The sequence below is a fragment of the Amborella trichopoda genome, chromosome 7 (genome assembly GCF_054954075.1).
Source record: "Amborella trichopoda isolate Santa Cruz 75 chromosome 7, AtrichopodaSantaCruz75HAP2 v2.0, whole genome shotgun sequence".
Classification (NCBI taxonomy): domain Eukaryota; kingdom Viridiplantae; phylum Streptophyta; class Magnoliopsida; order Amborellales; family Amborellaceae; genus Amborella; species Amborella trichopoda.
This window is the reverse complement of record NC_142342.1, coordinates 29,109,047-29,131,025: the sequence shown is the minus strand read 5'-3', so window position 1 is coordinate 29,131,025 and position 21,979 is coordinate 29,109,047. Positions and strand designations below refer to the sequence as shown.

Below are 21,979 nucleotides of genomic sequence, written 5' to 3'. Positions count from 1 at the left end.
AAAATTAAAATTCAAATACTTTCGACCGTCAGATCGGCTCAGATTCTATCTAGACCATTGGGCTTATATTATTCTGTGAGCTAGTGGGCTCACCCTATCATCTTCCTATATATATATATAGATATGAAAGAAATGGTTTATATATACCCTACGCTCTAAACAATCAAATTAGAGCCTACCTAAGAAATTTCACTAGAAGAGATTGTTTTGATGCCTAAATATCCTCAATTGATCATCTCGACATCAAAATGCATGGACATGAGAAAAAAGTGGATTTCAAGTTTTGAAAATAGTGCATCTTATAATGCATTTTTGGACTGTAAATTTTCAAGATTTTCTAGTTTTTGTAGATCTGCTCGATCTACAATATTTTTGAAACTTTAAATTTTATGATTAAAGATGAAAATATATTTTAAAGTTATCACAAATATTTTCAAAATTGAAACCACATTTCTCGACCCTATTTCAAGGTTGGCTCTAATTTGATTAATTGGAGCCTTGGCTATATACAAACCGCACATATACACACACACACACACACACACACACACACACACACACACACACACACATATATATATATATACATATCATTTTTAGCAGTCCATTGACGAGTATTATTAAGAATTTGTTGTTTGGTATTTTCAGGTAAGTGAAAATCCCACCAACCTCGAAGCCATCCTGTGAAACCGCAGATAATGGCTTTGGCAACTTCTTGATTATGGTTACCTACCATTTTGCATGCAGAAGCATACATGGTCATATGTTTCATGGTGTCTAATATCTGTTGTTCAGACAATCCATCTATATTCCAATTTACTATTGATCTTCCAGAATAAGAAATATTTTGAGCTACTAAGTCTTCTTAAAATTGTATGTCTACAGGAGTAGGTCTATGATGATTAGGTCTAGCTGTCAATGGTTTCCATGACTTTCCATATGTTATCCTTTGGATGTTATTGTTATCTTGACTTTGATTGTTTTCCGTAAAGGCTTCTTCCATATTTTCTATTGTGTCAGCTATTATGGGTGTCTCGACCTGCAGAGTTAACGTAGATGATTCAGGGATAACTTTACCTTTTTGTTTTTTGTCCTGAATCTCTAGTTTTTTATCCTGAATTTCTAATTGAGATAATTTTGATATTAACATATCCATTAAGGTCTTATTGTCTTCTCCAAGTTTAAATCTTTCTTTGTCAAGTGATGGAGGTGGTTTGAATAAGATATTTTTGGTTTCTTGTATAGGTACAGGTCTTAACATATTTTCAATTCTGGATGCCTGCTTTCCTAATGATTGCATATATAGATTGGTGCAATTATTTTGTTCTATCACATGTAGAATTAATTCAGCTTTATGTTGTATTATTTCTCCTATAGTCATTTTATATGGTGTAGTTTTGTTTCTAATTTTAAGTCTGGATTTAATCCTTTTATAACAATACTTTTTTCAGGAGGATGGATACTTGTTAATGTATTTCCATCAATTGTCTCATATGAACTATATTGACTTTGTATTGTATTTACTTCAAATTTAGGAATATGAATTTTTTTCTCCTTACATATTTCTCTTAACCATACAAAAAATCCTTTATTATAGTGTTCTCTTTTTCGTGCCTTGTTATATTTTATATGGAATAATTCTACTAATCTAGGTTGAAAATTTTGTTTATACCAAGTTCTAATTGCCTCATTTCCTTCAGACAGATAATCCTGTTGAATAAATTGTTTATTAAGCCTTTTTTCTTCCTGAAGAGTTAAGACTTGAAAATCCATTTCTGAATCAGTTAATTCTGGTTCAGATTTTTGTACAGACTTATATTGTGGGATGACAATAGTTTCTCTTGTTCTATATAAGCTTTCTAATTTTGGAGATGTAGATGAAATAGAATTTCTTGGTAATTCTATTATAGGATTATTAGATGATTTTATTTCAGAATCAACTTTACTATTATGTCATCTTTGTTTGGTAAATTGGATTTCTATTTTACCATTTGGATTTTCTATAACCTTATCAGGAATAATATTTAATGTTGGGGCTTGGTATTGATGGTTTTCATTATAAATTGACCAAGATTCTGGTAGGATAATTTCTGACCATTCTATGGTTTTTGGTATGATAATATTTGACTTCTTGATATTGGTTTGGAAAAATACCGTGTTTCCTTTTGTATCATATTGTAAAACATTGGGACATAATGTAGTCATAACTTTATTAATATATTCGATATACTATGGCTATATTTTGGAATCATACGATCATATCAAAACCTTGAGTTTTTAGGTTTAGGGTCAATACCTTAAGAATATTTGAATCCTTTAAAGATATAAAATAATTAGGGAAGCAATTAAAATATACTGGACCACTACATAGACTAGATTCTACCATACCTAATAGGGAATCATTAAATTTATTATGTCTAGTATCTCTTAGACATACTAATATTGAATTATTTAGTCCTAACCTCGTTAATGGTTTAATAGCTACCTGTATTAAACCTATATGAAGATAGTTATAACTTTTATCTTTATGAGATTGTATTATTTTACTAGTTAATAACTGGAAGTCTTCTTGGGTACTTGTTACAGACAAAGTTTGTTCTACTGTTTTAATAGCATAACCTATTTTGAATTCAAATGTTAATTTTTTATAAATATCACTTATAGGGACTTTAGGTAAATTCCAGTTTTGTATCTGGTTTCTGATATTATCGATAGCTATTTCTTCTTTATTTTTTATCCTTAGAGTATTACTAGTTTGGGGTAATGCTTTATTTGAAATATTCCTAATGAAATTTTCCATTATTAGGTTGCGGATGAGTGCTCTTTTAGCTACCTCTTACGTCTTTTTGACCTCAGCGGCTGTCCTGGCCTTAACGGTCTCTCGACTAGATGCTTTCTGGCCTCAACTCTCGGACCAACTTCCTTTAATGAAAAATTTAATTAGGTTTCTATCTCCTAAAGTATTAATTCTAGTAGTAGTACTCTGTTGGATACTACTTAAAGAAGAAGGTGTGGTCTGGTTTTGATACCAAATTTTGCCTCAAGATTTACCTTCCTAAAAGAGTCCTAAACAATTCTAAATTCTGCGTAAATAACCAAAATATAAACCTATCATTAAGATGAGTAAGAGAGACACAGGAGTAATATCAATAATAATCCAAGTATAATAAGTAGTTTGATAAAGTTTTATGCTAAGTACTGTCTGCATTATCATAACAACGGTTTATTACAGACTTAAGAGTAACAATAAGTACCAAACTTAAATTTAACAAAGTGTTACAAACATAACAACTGTTTATTACAGACTTTTGACAAGAGTAACAATAAGTACCAAACTTAAATTTAACAAACTGTTACAAACTCCAACTATAACTGACTCATAGACTTCTTATGGAACAACAACTATAAAATTTTTACAATCATAACAACTGCACATCTCATAAAACAACTCAATACACAACTTATAATACTTACAGAGTGCAGATACAAAATAGTTTCCACTTGTCTGGATAATAATCTGGTAAGGCTTTGACGTTACAATCACACATAGATAATTTTGAAAAGAAGAAGGGAAGAGTAAGAAGAGATGAGAAGAAAGGCTGCTCTCTGAATTTGCCCGATGCCTTCGACTGAGGAGGTTTTCTTCTATTTATAGAGCAGTAAGGAATGTAAATGGGTGCCAAATGGTTGACACGTGGTCGGCCAGGATTGCAGGGAATCTTCTTTTGTGAAAGACAGGTTCATGAGATAACTGGAGCATCTTTGTGGAGACAGGTGGCCTTGTCTGTGGTTAGAGCATCTTACTGTGGAGACAGGTGGCTATTTGTTACTATTTGTTGGTCACATCAGCTTTGCTTTAGGTCACATCTGTTTTGCTTTGGTCACATCAGCTTTGTTTTATATCTGCTTTACTTTGGATCACATCTTTACTTTTGGGTCACATCTGCTTTGCTTTTGTTTTTCGTAATACTATTGAAAGAGATAAGGGAGAATTTTCGGTATGTACATTTGTGATTAAGTAGGTTAATACAGAGTGTGCTTCTGGGACATTCCATGTCCTGATTGATCTGGTGTATCAGGAGGTTCTTTTATTTCAGGAGTGCTAGATGTGCCAGATGCACTATGGAGGGTAGTTTCTGCTTCTTCCTCAAACATTTTTCATTAATTGTTTTTCTAATTCTTCCTTAGTGGCTTTAGGATTTTGTTTTTCCATCATGGTAATATATTCTGCCAGATTATTTGGGTTGGAGTATGAGTGTGAGCCATAAGCCAAAGGGATTTGTTTCAGCTGTATATTATCTGGTTCAATATTCTGGTAGACAAAGACGTCCCACCATTTGATGGCAATTTGTTTGCCTAAGCATGACATATATTCAAAATTATTGGTAATAATTGGGGATATCACAAAATTCCATTTCACAATCCATGGTATTTGATATATTGCAATAAAATATAAATAGTAATCTATATTGGGATCACTCCCATTGTATTCAATAAAACGATTTTGAGAAAACTGCAAAGGTTCAAGTAGTATTTGGGTTAAAGAACCCCATGTCGCAAACCAATTTTTGAACCAGTTTGGAAATGGAGTTGTCACAGGTGTTTTGAACTGTAGGAACCAAGTGTGAGAATTATATGGGTTTTGGAGTGTCAGTATCTTATGCCAGGCATCAATGTAATCAGCATGTCTATTTATTTAGGAATTCTGGGGAATATAATCTCCTTGCTTTGGAAGGGTCAGATCCCCAATCTTCAAAAGATAATACTTTTCGTATTTGCAATTTTGAATAGGCTATTATTTTTGAATTCTTCTAATTGTAATGTACCAAGGAAATGGATTCAGTTTCTAACAGAACCATTTCATACCATTCCCTTGTTTTGTTACCGATAGATGGACAGAGGTTATTGTACAAGTAGTACTTGGCAACAGTATTTGGGTTTTCAGACACATGTTTGGTTTCAATGATTGGATCAGCAACAAAGTAGGTTTCGAGATATTGAGATTTTCCTAGTAAAGTTGGTTTCTTTAATGTAGGTGTAGATGTCTGAAAAATTGGAACTGGAGGACAGCTGGAGGTTGGCTGGAATAAGCTGGGTAATATATATATATATAGAATTACCAAGAAGTTCTACTTCTTCTATAAATCCAAGATTAGAAAGTCTATATAGGACAAGAGAAAATATTGTCATCCCACAATATAGATCCATACAAAAATCTGAACCAAAAATAACTGGTCAGAAATGGATTTCCAAGTCTTAACTCTTATAGAAGAAAAAAGACTTAGCAAACAAGTTATAGAACAAGATTACTTATCTGAAGAAAATAGGGAAATAAGAACTTGGTATAAAAAACATTTTTAACCTAGACTAGTAGAATTATTTCATATAAAGTATAATAAGCCACGAAAAAAAGAGAACAATATAACAAAGGATTTTTTGTATGGTTAAAAGAAATATGTAGAGAAAGAAAAATACATATTCCTAATTTTGAAATAAATACAATACAAAGTCAATATGCTTCATATGAAACAACTGACAGAAATACAATGACAAGTATTCACCCTCCTGAAAAAAGTATTGTTATAAAAGGATCTAAACCAGAATTAAAATTAGAAACAAAAGCTCCACCATATATGTATTATTTTATTAGTTAATAACTGAAAGTCTTCCTGAGTACTTGTTACTGATAAAGTTTGTTTTACAGTTTTTATAGCATAACCTACTTTGAAGTTGAAAGATCCTTTCTTATATATATCACTTATAGGGACTTTAGGTATATTCCAGTTTTGTATTTGTTTTTCGATATTATCTATCACTATCTCTTCTTTGTTTTTTATCCTTAGAGTATTACTAGTTTGGGGTAATGCTTTATTTGATAGATTCCTAATGAAATTCTCCATTATTAGGTTGCGGAGGAGTGCTCTTAGCTATCTCTTACGTCTTTTTGACCTCAGCGGCTCTCCTGGCCTTAACGGTGTTTTGACTGGATGCTTTCTACCCTCAACTCTAGGACCAACTTTCTCTAATGAAGGAATTTAATTAGGTTTCTCTCTCTTAAAGTATTACTCTTAGTAGCAACATTCTTTGGATACTATTTAAATGAGACTATGGTGTCGCTCTGATACCAATTTCCAACCCAAGATCTACCTGTCTAGAATAGTCCTATTATAGCCCTAAATCATGCGTAAATAACCAAAATATAAACCTATAATTAAGATGAGTAAGAGAGATACAGGAGTAATAAAATTAATCCAGGTATAATACGTAGTTTGATAAAGCTTTATGCTAAGTACTGTACGTATTATCATAACAACTGTTTATTACAATCTTATGAAAAGAGTAATAATAATTATCTGTAACAAACCTTAACAAACCTGAACTAGCTGTTACAAACTCAAACTTAACTAACTGTTACAAACTCAAATATAACAACTGTTACAAACTCAAATATAACAACTATAAAAATCAAAACGACTCATAAAACAAAACTTACAGAGTGCAGATACAGTAACTGCAAAATAGTTTCCACTCGTCTGGGTAATAATCTGATAAGGCTTTGACGTTACAATCACACATAGACAGTTTTCTTTTGAAGAGAAATGGGAAGGGATGAGAAGAGAGGCTGATCTTTGAGAGGAGAAGATGATCTCTTAATTTTTTCCTTCCTTCCTTGAACTGATGAGGTTTCTTTCATTTATAGAGAAGTAAGAGATATAGGTGGGTGCCAAGTGGTTGACACGTGGTTGGTCCTGATTGTAGAGGATCATTCGTTCTTATCTTCGGGAAGGTAAGTGCCAAGTGGTTGGTCCTGATTGTAGAGGATCATTCGTCCTTATCTTTGGGAATCTTCCTTTAGTTGTGAAAGACAGGTTGATGAGATGGCTGGAGCATCTTTTGAGTGATTGTGGAGACAGGTGGAATCTTTCTGATGTTAGTGGAGCCAGGTGGCTTTGTCGGTGGTTCGAGCATCTTTAATGTAGATTATTGGTGGCTAGGGCATCTTAGCTTTGGGTTACATCTGAGTCACATCTATTTTGCTTTGGGTCACATCTTCCTTTGTCTGCCTTGCTTTATATCACATCTGCTTGCTTTTTGTCATATCACACTATTGAAGATATGTACATCTTGGTTTGAGTGGCTAATACAGGGTATGTTTTTGAGACATTCCATGTCCTGATGGGTTTGGTGTATCAAGTGGTATTTCTATTTCGGGAGTACTTGGTGTGCTGGATTCATCATGGATTTGGGCAGTTTTTGCCTCTTCTTCAAATATTTTCATTAGTTGTTTTTCTAGCTCCTCTTTGGTGGCTCTAGGATTTTGTTTTTTCATTATGGTAATATATTCTGCCAGACTATTTGGGTTGGAGTATGGATGAGAGTCATATGCTAATGGGATTCGTTTGAGTTGTATATTGTCTGGTTCAATATTATGGTAGACAAAGACGTCCCACCATTTTATGGCAATTTGTTTGCCTAAACATGGCATATATTCAAAATAATTTGTATTATTTGGGGATATCACAAAATTCCATTTAACGATCCATAGTACTTGATACATAGCAATAAAATATAAGTGGTAATCTATATTGGGATCACTCCCATTGAATTCAATAAAACGGTTTTGGGAGAGTTGCAGAGGTTCAAGAAGTATTTGGGTTAAAGATCCCCATGTTGCAAACCAGTTATGAAACCAATTTGGAAATGGAGTGTTTACAGGCATTTTAAACTGTAAGAACCAAGTGTGAGAATTATATGGGTTTTGAAGTGTCAGTATCTTATGCCAAGCATCACCGTAATCAACATGTCTGTAATATTTATTTGGAAAATCTGGGGAATATAATCTCTTGGCTTTGGAAGGGTCTGATCCCCAATCTTCAAAAGATAATACTTTCCTTATTTGTAATTTTGAATATGTTATTATTTTCGAATTCTCTTGATTATAATGTACTAAGGAAATAGACTCGGTTTCTAGCAGAATCATTTCGTACCATTCTCTTGTTTTGGTACCTACAGATGGATAAAGATTATTGCATAAGTAATACTTAGCAATATTATTTGGGTTATCATGCACATGTCTGGATTCTATGATTGCATCAGCAACAAAATAGGTTTCAAGATATGGAGTTTTGCTGGGTAAAGTTGGTTTCTTTGGTGTAGAGGTTTGGAAAACTGAAGTTGGAGGAGAAGCTGAAGGTTGGCTTGAATGGGCTGGATAATTGATATTTGGGGAATAGGGAATAGGACTATTACTAGGTGATAAAGCAGGTTCCATTCTTATGGGTGACTGGGTAATATTTACTGGAATGATATCCAGTGAGGTTTCCATAGGGGCTTTTCCCCTTTGTTCAGAAGTGGAAGTATTATTATTCTTATTCATATTTGCATAAAACAAAGTTAGTGGAAAAGATAAAGCTGGTGGATAAAAATGATCAGTGTTGCCCTCCATGCAAAATTCACGAGTAAGAAAATCAGGAAGATGGTTAGTAGTACCTTTTAAGTGTTCGATAGAAAAATCAAAAGAGGATATCTGAACAACAAATATTAGACACTATGAAACATATGACCATGTATGCCTCTGCTTGCAAAATGGTAGGTAACCATGATCAAGAGGTCGCCAAAGCCATTGTTTGTGGTTTCACAGGATGGCTTCGATGTTGGTGGGATTTCCACTTACCTGAAAATACAAAACAACAAATTTTGAATAATACTCGCCAATGGACTGTTGAAAATGTAAATAGTCAAGATGTTCTAATTCTGAAAGTAATGCTGTTAACACTCTCATTTACACCATCACACTTCATTTTGTGGGGAGTACAGCCTTACTTGGCTTTGGTACCAATTTCGCCGCAAGATCTACCTGTCTAGAATAGTCCTATTATAGCCCTAAATCATGCGTAAATAACCAAAATATAAACCTATAATTAAGATGAGTAAGAGAGATACAGGAGTAATATCAATAGTAATCCAAGTAAAATACGTAGTTCGATAAAGCTTTATGCTAAGTACTGTACGTATTATCATAATAACTGTTTATTACAATCTTATGAAAAGAGTAATAATAATTATCTGTAACAAACCTTAACAAACCTGAACTAGCTGTTACAAACTCAAACTTAACTAACTGTTACAAACTCAAATATAATAATTGTTACAAACTCAAATATAACAACTGTTACAAACTTAAATATAACAACTATAAAAATCAAAACGACTCATAAAACAAAACTTACAGAGTGCAGATACAGTAATTGCAAAATAGTTTCCACTCGTCTGGGTAATAATCTGGTAAGGCTTTGACGTTACAATCACACATAGAAAATTTTCTTTTGAAGAGAAATGGGAAGGGATGAGAAGGGAGGCTGATCTTTGAGAGGAGAAGATGATCTCTGAATTTTTTCTTTCCTCTCTCGAACTGAGGAGGTTTCTTTCATTTATAGAGAAGTAAGAGATATAGATGGGTGCCAAGTGGTTGACACGTGGTTGGTCCTGATTGTAGAGGATCATTCATTCTTATCTTCGGGAAGGTAGGTGCCAAGTGGTTGACACGTGGTTGGTCATGATTGTAGAGGATCATTCGTCCTTATCTTCGAGAATCTTCCTTTAGTTGTGAAAGACAGGTTGATGAGATGGCTGTAGCATCTTTTGGGTGATTGTGGAGACAGGTGGAATCTTTCTGATGTTAGTGGAGCCAAGTGGCTTTGTCGGTGGTTCGAGCATCTTTACTGTAGATTGTTGGTGGCTAGGGCATCTTAGCTTTGGGTTACATCTGGGTCACATCTATTTTGCTTTGGGTCACATCTTCCTTTGTCTGCCTTGCTTTATATCACATCTGCTTGCTTTTTGTCATATCATACTATTGAAGATATGTACTTCTTGGTTTGAGTGGCTAATACAGGATATGTTTCTGGGACATTCCATGTCGTGATGGGTCTGGTGTATTAAGTAGTATTTTTATTTCGGGAGTACTTGGTGTGCTAGATTCATCATAGATTTGGGCAGTTTCTGCCTCTTCTTCAAATATTTTCATTGGTTGTTTTTCTAGCTCCTCTTTGGTGGCTCTAGGATTTTGCTTTTTCATTATGGTAATATATTCTGCTAGACTATTTGGATTGGAGTATGGATGAGAGTCATATGCTAATGGGATTCATTTGAGTTGTATATTTTCTGGTTCAATATTATGGTAGACAAAGACGTCCCACCATTTTATGACAATTTGTTTGCCTAAACATGGCATATATTCAAAATTATTTGTATTATTTGGGGATATCACAAAATTCCATTTAACGATCCATGATACTTGATACATAGCAATAAAATATAAGTGGTAATCTATATTGGGATCACTCCCATTGAATTCAATAAAACGGTTTTGGGAGAGTTGCAGAGGTTCAAGAAGTATTTGGGTTAAAGATCCCCATGTTGCAAACCAGTTACAAAACCAATTTGGAAATGGAGTGTTTACAGGCATTTTAAACTGTAAGAACCAAGTGTGAGAATTATATGGGTTTTGAAGTGTCAGTATCTTATGCCAAGCATCAATGTAATCAGCATGTCTGTAATATTTATTTGGGAAATCTGGGGAATATAATCTCTTGGCTTTGGAAGGGTCTGATCCCCAATCTTCAAAAGATAATACTTTCCTTATTTGTAATTTTGAATATGCTATTATTTTCAAATTCTTTTGATTATAATGTACTAAGGAAATAGACTTAGTTTCTAGCAGAATCATTTCGTACTATTCTTTTGTTTTGGTACCTACAGATGGATAAAGATTATTGCATAAGTAATACTTAGCAACATTATTTGGGTTGTCATGCACATGTCTGGATTCTATGATTGCATCAGCAACAAAATAGGTTTCAGGATATGGAGTTTTGCTGGGTAAAGTTGGTTTCTTTGGTGTAGAGGTTTGGAAAACTGGAGTTGGAGGAGAAGCTGAAGGTTGGCTTGAATGGGCTGGATAATTGATATTTGGGGAATAGGGAATATGACTATTACTAGGTGATAAAGCAAGTTCCATTCTTATGGGTGACAGGGTAATATTTACTGGAATGATATCTAGTGAGGTTTCCACAGGGGCTTTTCCCCTTTGTTCAGAAGTGGAAGTATTATTATTCTTATTCATATTTGCATAAAACAAAGTTAGTGGAAAAGATAAAGCTGGTGGATCAAAATGATCAATGTTGCCCTCCCTGCAAAAATGCACGAGTAAGAAAATCAGGAAGATGGTTAGTAGTACCTTTTAAGTGTTCGATAGAAAAATCAAAAGAAGATAATATCGCTTGCCAGCGAGCAAAGATTGGCTTAGAGACAAGGTTTTGCACATCTTAAGTAAGAATATCAGTGGCGGCTTTGCAATCTGTTCTAATAAGAAAATGTGTATTAAGTATATCACTCTGAAATTTAGTAACACAATGAACTATGGAAAGTATTTATTTTTTCACGGTAGAATAATTTTGTTGAGTAGAATTCCAAGTTTTCGAAGTATAGCGGACTAATTGCTCATTGGAATTTATTCGTTGTTTTAAAATACCTCCTAAGCCTAATTCAGAAGCGTCACATTCTATAATTTTGAAAGCATTAGGATTAGCTAAATTTAAACAAGGTAATTCTTTAGCTTTAATTTTTATTTTCTTTATATGTTGAGTATGTTCCTCTGTCCACTTGGGAGGATTCTTTTTAAACCGTTCATATAATGGTTTAGCATCTATAGCCAAATTTTCATAAAAGTCTACTATATAATTTAAACATCCTAAAAACCTTTGTAATTCGGTTTTGTCTAAAATAATATCAGGGAATTTATCAGCAAATTGAATAGATCTTTCTATTGGTATAATTGTACCATAATGAATATGATGGTCTAAAAATCTTACTTTTGTTTGAAAAAGATTTATCTTTTTAGCAGATACTACTAAACCTGCATGTTTGATTGCGTGTATAAATGTATGAATATGTTTAAAATGTTGTTCGATAGTATCCGAGAAGACTAAAACATCATCAATGTATACTATCATAAACTTATAATATGGATTAAATACTTCATTCATTATTTTTTGAAATTCTGATGGAGCATTTTTTAATCCGAATGGCATTACGTTCCATTCATATTGTCCAAATGGAACATTAAATGCAGTTTTATATTTATCTTCTTCTTTTATTTGTATTTGCCAATAACCAGATTTTAGATCGAATTTAGAAAAGATTGTAGTAGTATCAAGTCTATCGAGTAAGCCTTTTTTATTAGGTATTGGATACTTAATCCATTGTAAAACTTTATTCAAAGGTTTATAATTTATTACTAACTTTGGTACGCCTCTTTTTTTTTTTGCATTTTTATTGACATAAAAAGCAGCACAGCTCCACGGAGATGCACTTATTCTTATTAGATTTTTTCTTTGTAATTCATCAATTTCTTTTTTACAAAATTCTAATAAGGTTGTATTCATTTGTACTGGTCTAGCTTTGGTAGGAATTTTTGTTTCATCAAATCCTTTTTCGTAAGGTAATCCTACGATATGTTTCTTTCTTGTCCAAAAGGCATTGGGAAGGTCACTACAAATTTCTGTTTCTATTTGAGTTCGAAGATTATTAATTTTTGTTATTATCTCAGGGTTTTCTAAGTCTTCTTCTATTTGTTTATATTTTATTTATATTTTAAGGGAACATAGAAACTTTTCTTTATTATCGATTTTGTCTTTGACTCTATTTATTTCTTTAAGTTTTGGTTTTTCTAAAAATTCAAACTTAATTGTTTGTCCTACTATAGATGTTTCTATTCCTGTATTATTAATTGTTATGGGATATAATAAGGTTAGGAATGGAATTCCAAGTATGACTGTCTGACTTAAGTTTTTTACCATAATAAAGGGTGTTGGAAAACAGTGTCCGTTATTGCATACCATGGCATTTGATAATTTGTATTTAACAAATAGTCTACTACCATCAGCAGTATTGAGTATTTGAGTAGTTTTATCAAAATATTTTGATGGAACTAAACCTTCATTAATACAATTTAAATCTGCACCTGAATCTACTAAAGCTAATGTTTGAAAATTATATTCTTCTTCAATGACAATTTTTACTAATATAAACCATTTTTGGGAAATAATTTTATTTACTAAGTTTACAGATGAATTTTCTTCAACTTCTTTGGTTCCGGAGGTTTCTGGTTCTATATCTGCTAGTTGATCAAATTCGATTTCATCTGTATCAGTTACAGTTCCCGATATGTCATTTTGTAATTCTAATATTTTGATTCTAGTTTTTAATTGTCCTACTTCTGTTTTTATTTCATTTACTTCTTTTTTTAATTCAGATATTGTGGGTTCTCTTTGAAGTATATCTTTTTATTAATTCGTTTAAGTATTTCAGCAAAATTGTAATCCTCTGGTGGTTTGAGTAATGGAACTGGTTTATTTTTTGCTTTTGTTAATGTGATAAATTGGGTAATAATTTCTCTCTTTTCTTCGGGATAATTTATTTTTTCTATAAGGTCTAATATTAATGTATCTTCTTTAGATAGCATATTACAGGAACATTCTTCTATGTCCTGTTCAGATTCAGATTGTTCTGTTGAGGTCATGAAATAATCTTCATCTTTTATTTGTCCTACTATTGTAGTATTAGTGGAAGATTCAGAAGAATCATCATCATATATTTGTATTATATCATATAGTTTATTTCTAATGGATTCTTCTAAGATTATAGTATCTATTTTCTTTTTTATTTTGCATTGGCTTTTATAATGGCCAACTTTTCCGCAATTACAACATACAGGTAATTTCCTTTTAACTTTATGGTACTTGTATTTTGGAGAGAATCTTTTTATGAATTTTTCTTTTTTATGTTTTTTATAAGATTTCTTTTCTTTTCTCTCTGTCTTATATTTTTTCTTTTTATGAAATTTATCTTTAGATTTCTCTATATGATATCCGAATTGTTCACAGAAGTCTCCTAATTCTTTTTTACCAGTCATTTTTTGTTTATCTAATTGTTTCTTTAATTTCATGTCTGTACATAAGGCTAATCCTTCTGTACATATTTCTACAGATAATTCTCCTAATGTATAAACAAAATATGATATTATTCCTCCATTTTTATTTTTTAATCGAGTTTTTACCTTTTCTGCAAATAAATATGGTAATCCAGCAATAAATTTTTCTTTCCAATGGTCCTGCTGGCTATCTTCTCTACTTAATAGTCTGGAAAAGAAAACATCTTTGTACCATTTATAATGAGATAGGGTTGGACATCTTAAATTAGATAACAAATCTTCAGATCGGGCTTCAAGTAAGGCTGTACTCCCCACAAAATGAAGTGTGATGGTGTAAAAGAGAGTGTTAACACCATCACTTTTGGAATATAGAACATCTTGACTATTTTCATTTTTAACAGTCCATTGGCGAGTATTATTCAAAATTTGTTGTTTTGTATTTTCAAGTAAGTGGAAATCCCACCAACCTCGAAACCATCCTGTGAAGCCACAAACAATGGCTTTGGCGACCTCTCGATCATGGTTACCTACCATTTTGCCTGCAGAGGCATACATGGTCATATGTTTCATAGTGTCTAATATTTGTTGTTCAGATAATCCATCTATATTCCAATTTACTGTTGATCTTCTTGAATAGAAAATATTCTGGGCTACCAAATCTTCTTCGAATTGTATATCAACAGGGGTAGGTCTATGATGATAGGGCTTAACTGTTAAAGGTTTCCATGATTTTCCATATACTATTCTTTGAATATTATTATTATCTTGTTCATGACTATTTTCCGTAAAGGCTTCTTCCATATTTTCTATTGTGTTTGCAATTATGGGTGTTTCTTCTTGTAAGGTTAATGTTGATGATTCAGGGATTTCTGTAGAAATTTTTTCTTTTTCTTTGTCTTGAATTTTTAAAGTTTTTTCTTTAATTTCTAATTTAGTTAATTTTGATATTAATTGATCCATTAGGGTTTTATTATCTTCTCCAAAATTAAATCGTTCTTTATCAAGTGATGGAGGTGGTTTAAATAAAACATTTTTGGTTTCTTTTATAGGTACAGGTCTTAACATATTTTCAATTTTGGAAGCCTGCCTTTTTAAATATTGCATATATAAATTTGTATAGTTATTTTGTTCTATTACATGTGGGATTAATTCTGCTTTATGTATTATTTCTCCTGTAGTCATTTTATATGGTGTAGCTTTTGTTTCTAATTTTAATTCTGGTTTAAATCCTTTTATAATAATACTTTTTTCAGGAGGGTGAATACTTGTCATTGTATTTCCATCAGTTGTTTCATATGAAGCATATTGACTTTGTATTGTATTTATTTCAAAATTAGGAATATGTATTTTTCTTTCTCTACATATATCTTTTAACCATACAAAAAATCCTTTGTTATATCGTTCTCTTTTTTGTGCCTTGTTGTACTTTATATGAAATAATTCTACTAGTCTAGGTTGAAAATGTTTTTTATTTCCCTATTTTCTTCAGATAAGTAATCTTGTTCTATAAATTGTTTGCCAAGTCTTTTTTCTTCTGTAAGAGTTAAGACTTGAAAATCCATTTTTGAGTCAGTTATTTCTGGTTCAGATTTTTGTATGGATCTATATTGTGGGATGACAATATTTTCTCTTGTCCTATATAGACTTTCTAATCTTGGATTTATAGAAGAAGTAGAACTTCTTGGTAATTCTATTATAGGTCTTGTAGATGATTTTATTTCAGAATCATCTTTACTGTTATTTCTTGTATTGTTGGTAAATTGAATTTCTATTTTACCATTAGGATTTTCTAGTATTCTTTCAGGAATATTGTTTATTATTCGGGCTTGGTATTGATGATTTTCATTATAGATTGACCATGATTCAGGTAGAGTAATTTGTGACCATTCTATGGTTTTTGGTATGATAGTATTAGATTTTTCAATATTGGTTTGGAAAAATATTGTTTTTCCTTTTGTATCATGTTGTAAAACATTGGGGCATAATGTGGTCATAACTTTGTAATATATTCTATATACTATGGCTAAATTCTGAGATCCTGGGATCATATCGAATGCTTGGGTTTTCAGGTTTAGGGTTATTACCTTAAGAATATTTGGATATTTTAATGATATAGAATAATTTGGGAAGCAATTAAACTATATTGGACCACTACATAAACTAGATTCTACTATGCTTAATAAGGAATCATTAAACTTGTTATGTCTAGTATCTCTTAAACATACTAATATTGAATTATTAAGTCCTAACCTGGTTAATGGCTTAATAGCTACTTGTATTAAACCTATATGAAGATAATTGTAACTTTTTTCATTATGAGATTGTATTATTTTATTAGTTAATAACTGAAAGTCTTCCTGGGTACTTGTTACTGATAAAGTTTGTTCTACGGTTTTTATAGCATAACCTACTTTGAAGTTGAAAGATCCTTTCTTATATATATCACTTATAGGGGCTTTAGGTATATTCCAGTTTTGTATTTGTTTTTCGATATTATCTATCACTATCTCTTCTTTGTTTTTTATCCTTAGAGTATTACAAGTTTGGGGTAATGCTTTATTTGATAGATTCCTAATGAAATTCTCCATTATTAGGTTGCGGATGAGTGCTCGTAGCTATCTCTTACGTCTTTTTGACCTCAGCGGCTCTCCTGGCCTTAACGTTGTTTTGATTGGATGGTTTCTAGCCTCAACTCTCGGACCAACTTTCTCTAATGAAGGAATTTAATTAGGTTTCTCTCTCCTAAAGTATTACTCTTAGTAGCAACAATCTTTGGATACTATTTAAATGAGACTATGGTGTGGCTCTGAGACAAATTTCGCTGCAAGATCTATCTGTCTAGAATAGTCCTATTATAGCCCTAAATCATGCGTAAATAACCAAAATATAAACTTATAATTAAGATGAGTAAGAGAGATACAGGAGTAATAAAATTAATCCAGGTATAATACGTAGTTTGATAAAGCTTTATGCTAAGTACTGTACATATTATCATAACAACTGTTTATTACAATCTTATATATATATATATATATATGTGTGTGTGTGTGTGTGTGTATACATACATACATACATATATATATATATATGTGTGTGTGTGTATATATATATATATATATATATATATATATATGTATATATATATATATATATATATGTATATATATATATATATATATATATATATATATATATATATACATATATATATATATATATATATACATACATACATATATACATACATATACATATATATATATATATAGATTGTCAGGCATATTTTTCTTATCAAGGTAGTAACCAAATTGTTCACAGAAGTCACCAAGTTCTTTTCGCTTAGTGATCTTTTGTTTATCTAATTGTCTTTTTAATTTCATGTCTGTGCATAAGGCTAAACCTTCAGCACATATTTCTGCGGAGAGTTCTCCGAGTGTATATGATGAATAGACAATAATTCCATTATGTTTTTTCCTTAATCTTTCCTTGACTTTCTCAGCAAATAAATATGGTAGACCAGCTATAAACTTCTCTTTTCAGTGGTCTAGCTGACAATCTTCTCTTATTAATAATCTTGAAAAAAATACATCTTTATACCACTTATAATGGGATAGGGTAGGACAGCGTAGATTAGATAGCAGATCTTCCGATCGTGCTGCTAGTAAAGCTGTACTGCCTACAAAATGAAGTGTAATGTTTAACTGTTTACACAATTTCACTGTTGGACAGTTCTATTGTTGTAACTGTGACAGTAAACCTGTTCTTTTTACATCAATGAGTTGTATGAGATAAAAGTTACATCTTGATTAGCGAAACTAAGTTAAATTTACATCTTAGAAAGTTGGTCCGAGAGTTAAGGCAAGAGACAAGTGAACGCCTATTGCAAAGTACCGCCAAGGCCAGGAAGAGCCGCTTAGGGAAAATGCTGGGCCACTGAATGTCCAGATTGTCATTATCCGCAACCTACGGATGACAAATTTAATAAGGAATCTAACTAGTAAAAATGCAACTTCATCTCAAACACTTAGAGTAAAAAATAAAGAACAAATAGTCATTAACGACATCGAACATAATATTCAAAATTGGAACATACCTAAAGTACCAATCCATGACGTTTACAATAAAGGATCATTCAAATTCAAGATGGGTTATGCCATCAAGACTGTAGAAGAAAGTTTATCGGTTACTCAAAACCAAGAAGACTTTCACCTACTCTCAAAGAAAATCATTGAAAAACATAAAGAAAATAATTACAAATATTTACATATTGGTTTAATCCAAATAGCCGTGAAACCTTTGACCCGATTAGGGTTGAACACCTCTGTGCTTGTATGCCTAAGAGATACAAGACACAATATTTTCACAGACTCGCTACTTGGCATGGTTGAATCCAGCCTCTGTAGTGGTCCCATATATTTTAATTGTTTTCCAAATTTTTCTGTTTCTTTGACTGACCCAAATATTTTAGATATATTAACAATTAATTTAAAAACACATGGTTTTAATATGATCCAAGGTTCTCAAAATTAAGCAATAGTTTATAGAATATATTACAAAGTCATGAATACCTTATGTCCAAATATTATGCAAATTGATCAAAAAGATCAAACTATATTATTCCAAACAAATATGGAAAAATCAAATATGATTGTTCTCAAAACAATAAAATGGTCAGATATTATACTACCACAGTCATAGGTATTACAACATGCCAATCAACCTCAAGAGGTTCCCCAACACCATATTCCTAATCAAATAATAGAACATCCTGATGGTAATATTGAAATAAAATTTCAACAATTACAAGTTCAAGATGATATTAATATTAATCGAAAAAGGAATATCAAAAATAAAATACCAAGTAGAAAATCTTATTCTACTAATCCGAATGTTATAATACTACCACCTCCTACTCAATCTTGTTCAATACCTAGTTCAGACCTACAATTTCAAGGAACACGAAGAACAACATATGATGTTGTTATTCCCACATATACTCCTGAATCTAGTACTACAAATACTACTGAACCCAGTATAGAAGAATTACAAGACTTTCAAATATTAACTTTACAAATAGAAGAATATGACAATTCACATGATAAATATTCAGATGAATACATAGCAGCGTATTTAGCCGCTAAACTAGAGAGAAAAAAGAAAAAAATTGATCATAATTATATCAAGCAAGATTTTATGTCAGAAGAAAATAAATATATTAGACAATGGTATCTTACAAAAGTACCATTACAATTAAGAGAAACATTACAGGCTATAATAAATTCCTTAAAAAGGAAAAAGAAACAGAAGGATATTTTCTATGGTTGATAAGTAATTATCAACATAAACTTCATATCCCTTCATTTGATGAAATTCAAACGATAGAAGAGAAAACTTATACTAGTACGGATGGTACTACAACTGCTAGTACTCACCCTCCTGAAAAAAGTCTAATACTCAAGACAGCTATGAACCTGCAAAATCTCCATCAGTATATGATATAATTGCTACTCTATATAAAATCTTACCCAAAGAACTTGGTAAGAAACAAGAATTGATTCCTCATATTGTAGAACAAAATAATTATACCAATCTTTATATGCAATCTTTAGGAAGACAAGCAGAAAGAATAGAAAGACTTGTCACCAAAGAACAACCTTCTGCTACAATCATACCTAGATCAGTTTTGTTCAAACCACCTCCAGAATTAAATAAGAATAAATTTCATATTGGAGACAATAACATCCTTAATGGATCAATTGATATCAAAATTATCTCAATTAGATATTAAAGGAGTACCTTCCCCACAAATAACTATTCCACCTATTGTTAATATACCACCTGAGTCGTGTGATAAAGGCAAAGCAATATTACCTGAGCATGAGACAATGCTGCTTCAGGAAGAAGAACCAATCATAGAAGATACAATCCAAAATCAAGAAAAAGCATTTATAGATACTACCCCTATTTCCGAAACCATAAACAGAATAGCCTATGGAAAATACTGGAAACCAATAACAGCTTTACCATATCACAAGAGACCTACACCTGTTGATATACAAATGGAAGAAAATGCCATACAACAGGCAGTATCATACTCAGGAAGATCAATAGTAAATTGGCAAATAGATGGATTATCAGAATTAAAAATATTGGATGTTATGAGGCATATGACTATGTATGCTTCTGCAAATAAAATGGCAGGCAACCCTGATCAAGAGGTTGCAAAAGCAATAATCAACGGATTTACTGGCTGGTTACAAGGATGGTGGGATTTCTATGTAGATGATGAAACCAAACAAAGAATTCTCAATAATACTAGGCAATAGACCGCCAGAAATGAATAAAACCAAGAAATAATATACACAGAGAGTGATGCTGTCAACACTCTAATATATACCATTACACTTCATTTTGTAGGCAGTACATCTTTACTAGCAGCACGATTGGAAGATCTGCTATCTAATCTACGCTGTCCTACCCTATCCCATTATAAGTGGTATAAAGATGTATTTTTCTCAAGATTATTAATAAAAGAAGATTGTCAGCTAGACCACTGGAAAGAGAAGTTTATAGCTGGTCTACCATATTTATTTGCTGAGAAAGTCAAGGAAAGATTAAGGCAAAAACATAATGGAATTATTGTCTATTCATCATATACACTCGGAGAACTCTCCGCCGAAATATGTGCTGAAGGTTTAGCCTTATGCACAGACATGAAATTAAAAAGACAATTAGATAAACAAAAGATCACTAAGCGAAAAGAACTTGGTGACTTCTGTGAACAATTTGGCTACTACCTTGATAAGAAAAATATGCCTGACAATCTATACAAGAAAAAGAAGAAATACAAAAAAGAAAAATATAAATCAAAAAATTCAAGATCAAGACTGTCTCTCCCTACCTCATCCAACTGCTTTTAAAATCATAGAATGTGATGCTTCTGACAAAGGCCTCGGTGGTATTCTCAAACAAATAATTGATTCTCAAGAACAATTACTTCGTTATACTTCCAAAGCTTGGAATACTACTCAATTAAATTATTCCATGGTTAAGAAAGAACTCTTAGCAATTGTTCATTGTGTTTCAAAATTCCAAAGTGATATTTTAAACCAACATTTTATCATACGAACCGATTGCAAAGCAGCCAAGGATATTCTGCAAAAAGATGTTCAAAATTTAGTTTCTAAACAAATATTTGCTCGATGGTAGGCTATATTATCCTTCTTTGATTTTTTTATCGAACACCTTCCCGGGTCTTCTAATTCATTACCTGATTTCTTAACCCGTGAATTTTTGCAGGGGGGCAACACTGACTCTAACGACGAACAGCTCTTATCACTTGCCTTGCAACTGTTCGAAGACAATAAGAATATTAATATTTCACCTTTACTTTCACCTATTAATATGGGTTCTCGAGGTACTCCTTGTAGAGAAAAACAACCCATAACCAGTAAAATAATACCATATGAAGGGGAACAATCGCCTTTGGCAATTCGTTCGCCTTCTCAATCTCCTGTCCACCAAATTACCTATCCTAAAGCAACAGCTTCAAAACCTACATATTCTCCAGCACAAAGCAAATCTGCTACTCCATCAAATATACCCAGATCTGCCTACCTTGAAAGAGCCTATCTCATGGATATTACTATCGATGAGAAATATATCAATACTGAGCCTATAAAACTTGCTCCTCTTTATTTGCTCAACCATCTTAACCCGTCCAATGGGGTTAAAGCAAGAGAATACTTTGAAGTGATATTAATGGAAACAGGATCCATTTCTGTAGTCCATTATTTCCAACAAAACACTCGGACTATTGCATATAGTAAAGTCCAGATCAAAAATATACTTTCCTATGAAGAGTGGGGTTGCAATCCCGCGCATGGAAAGAAACTTCAAAATCCAGACTTTTCATATAAGTATTTTAAGTATGCCGAATATATAGAGGCATGGCACAAATTGGTCGATGGTGGAGGATTCTTTTTG

The 21,979-nt window shown here is 32.1% G+C and overlaps 1 pseudogene; it reads right to left on the bottom strand.

Moving 5' to 3' along the window:
• LOC110007135 (BURP domain-containing protein 6-like) overlaps positions 1–21,771 on the bottom strand; it is a 33,394-nt pseudogene extending 11,623 nt beyond the window's left edge.
• Between the last annotated feature and the right edge of the window lie 208 nt (positions 21,772–21,979).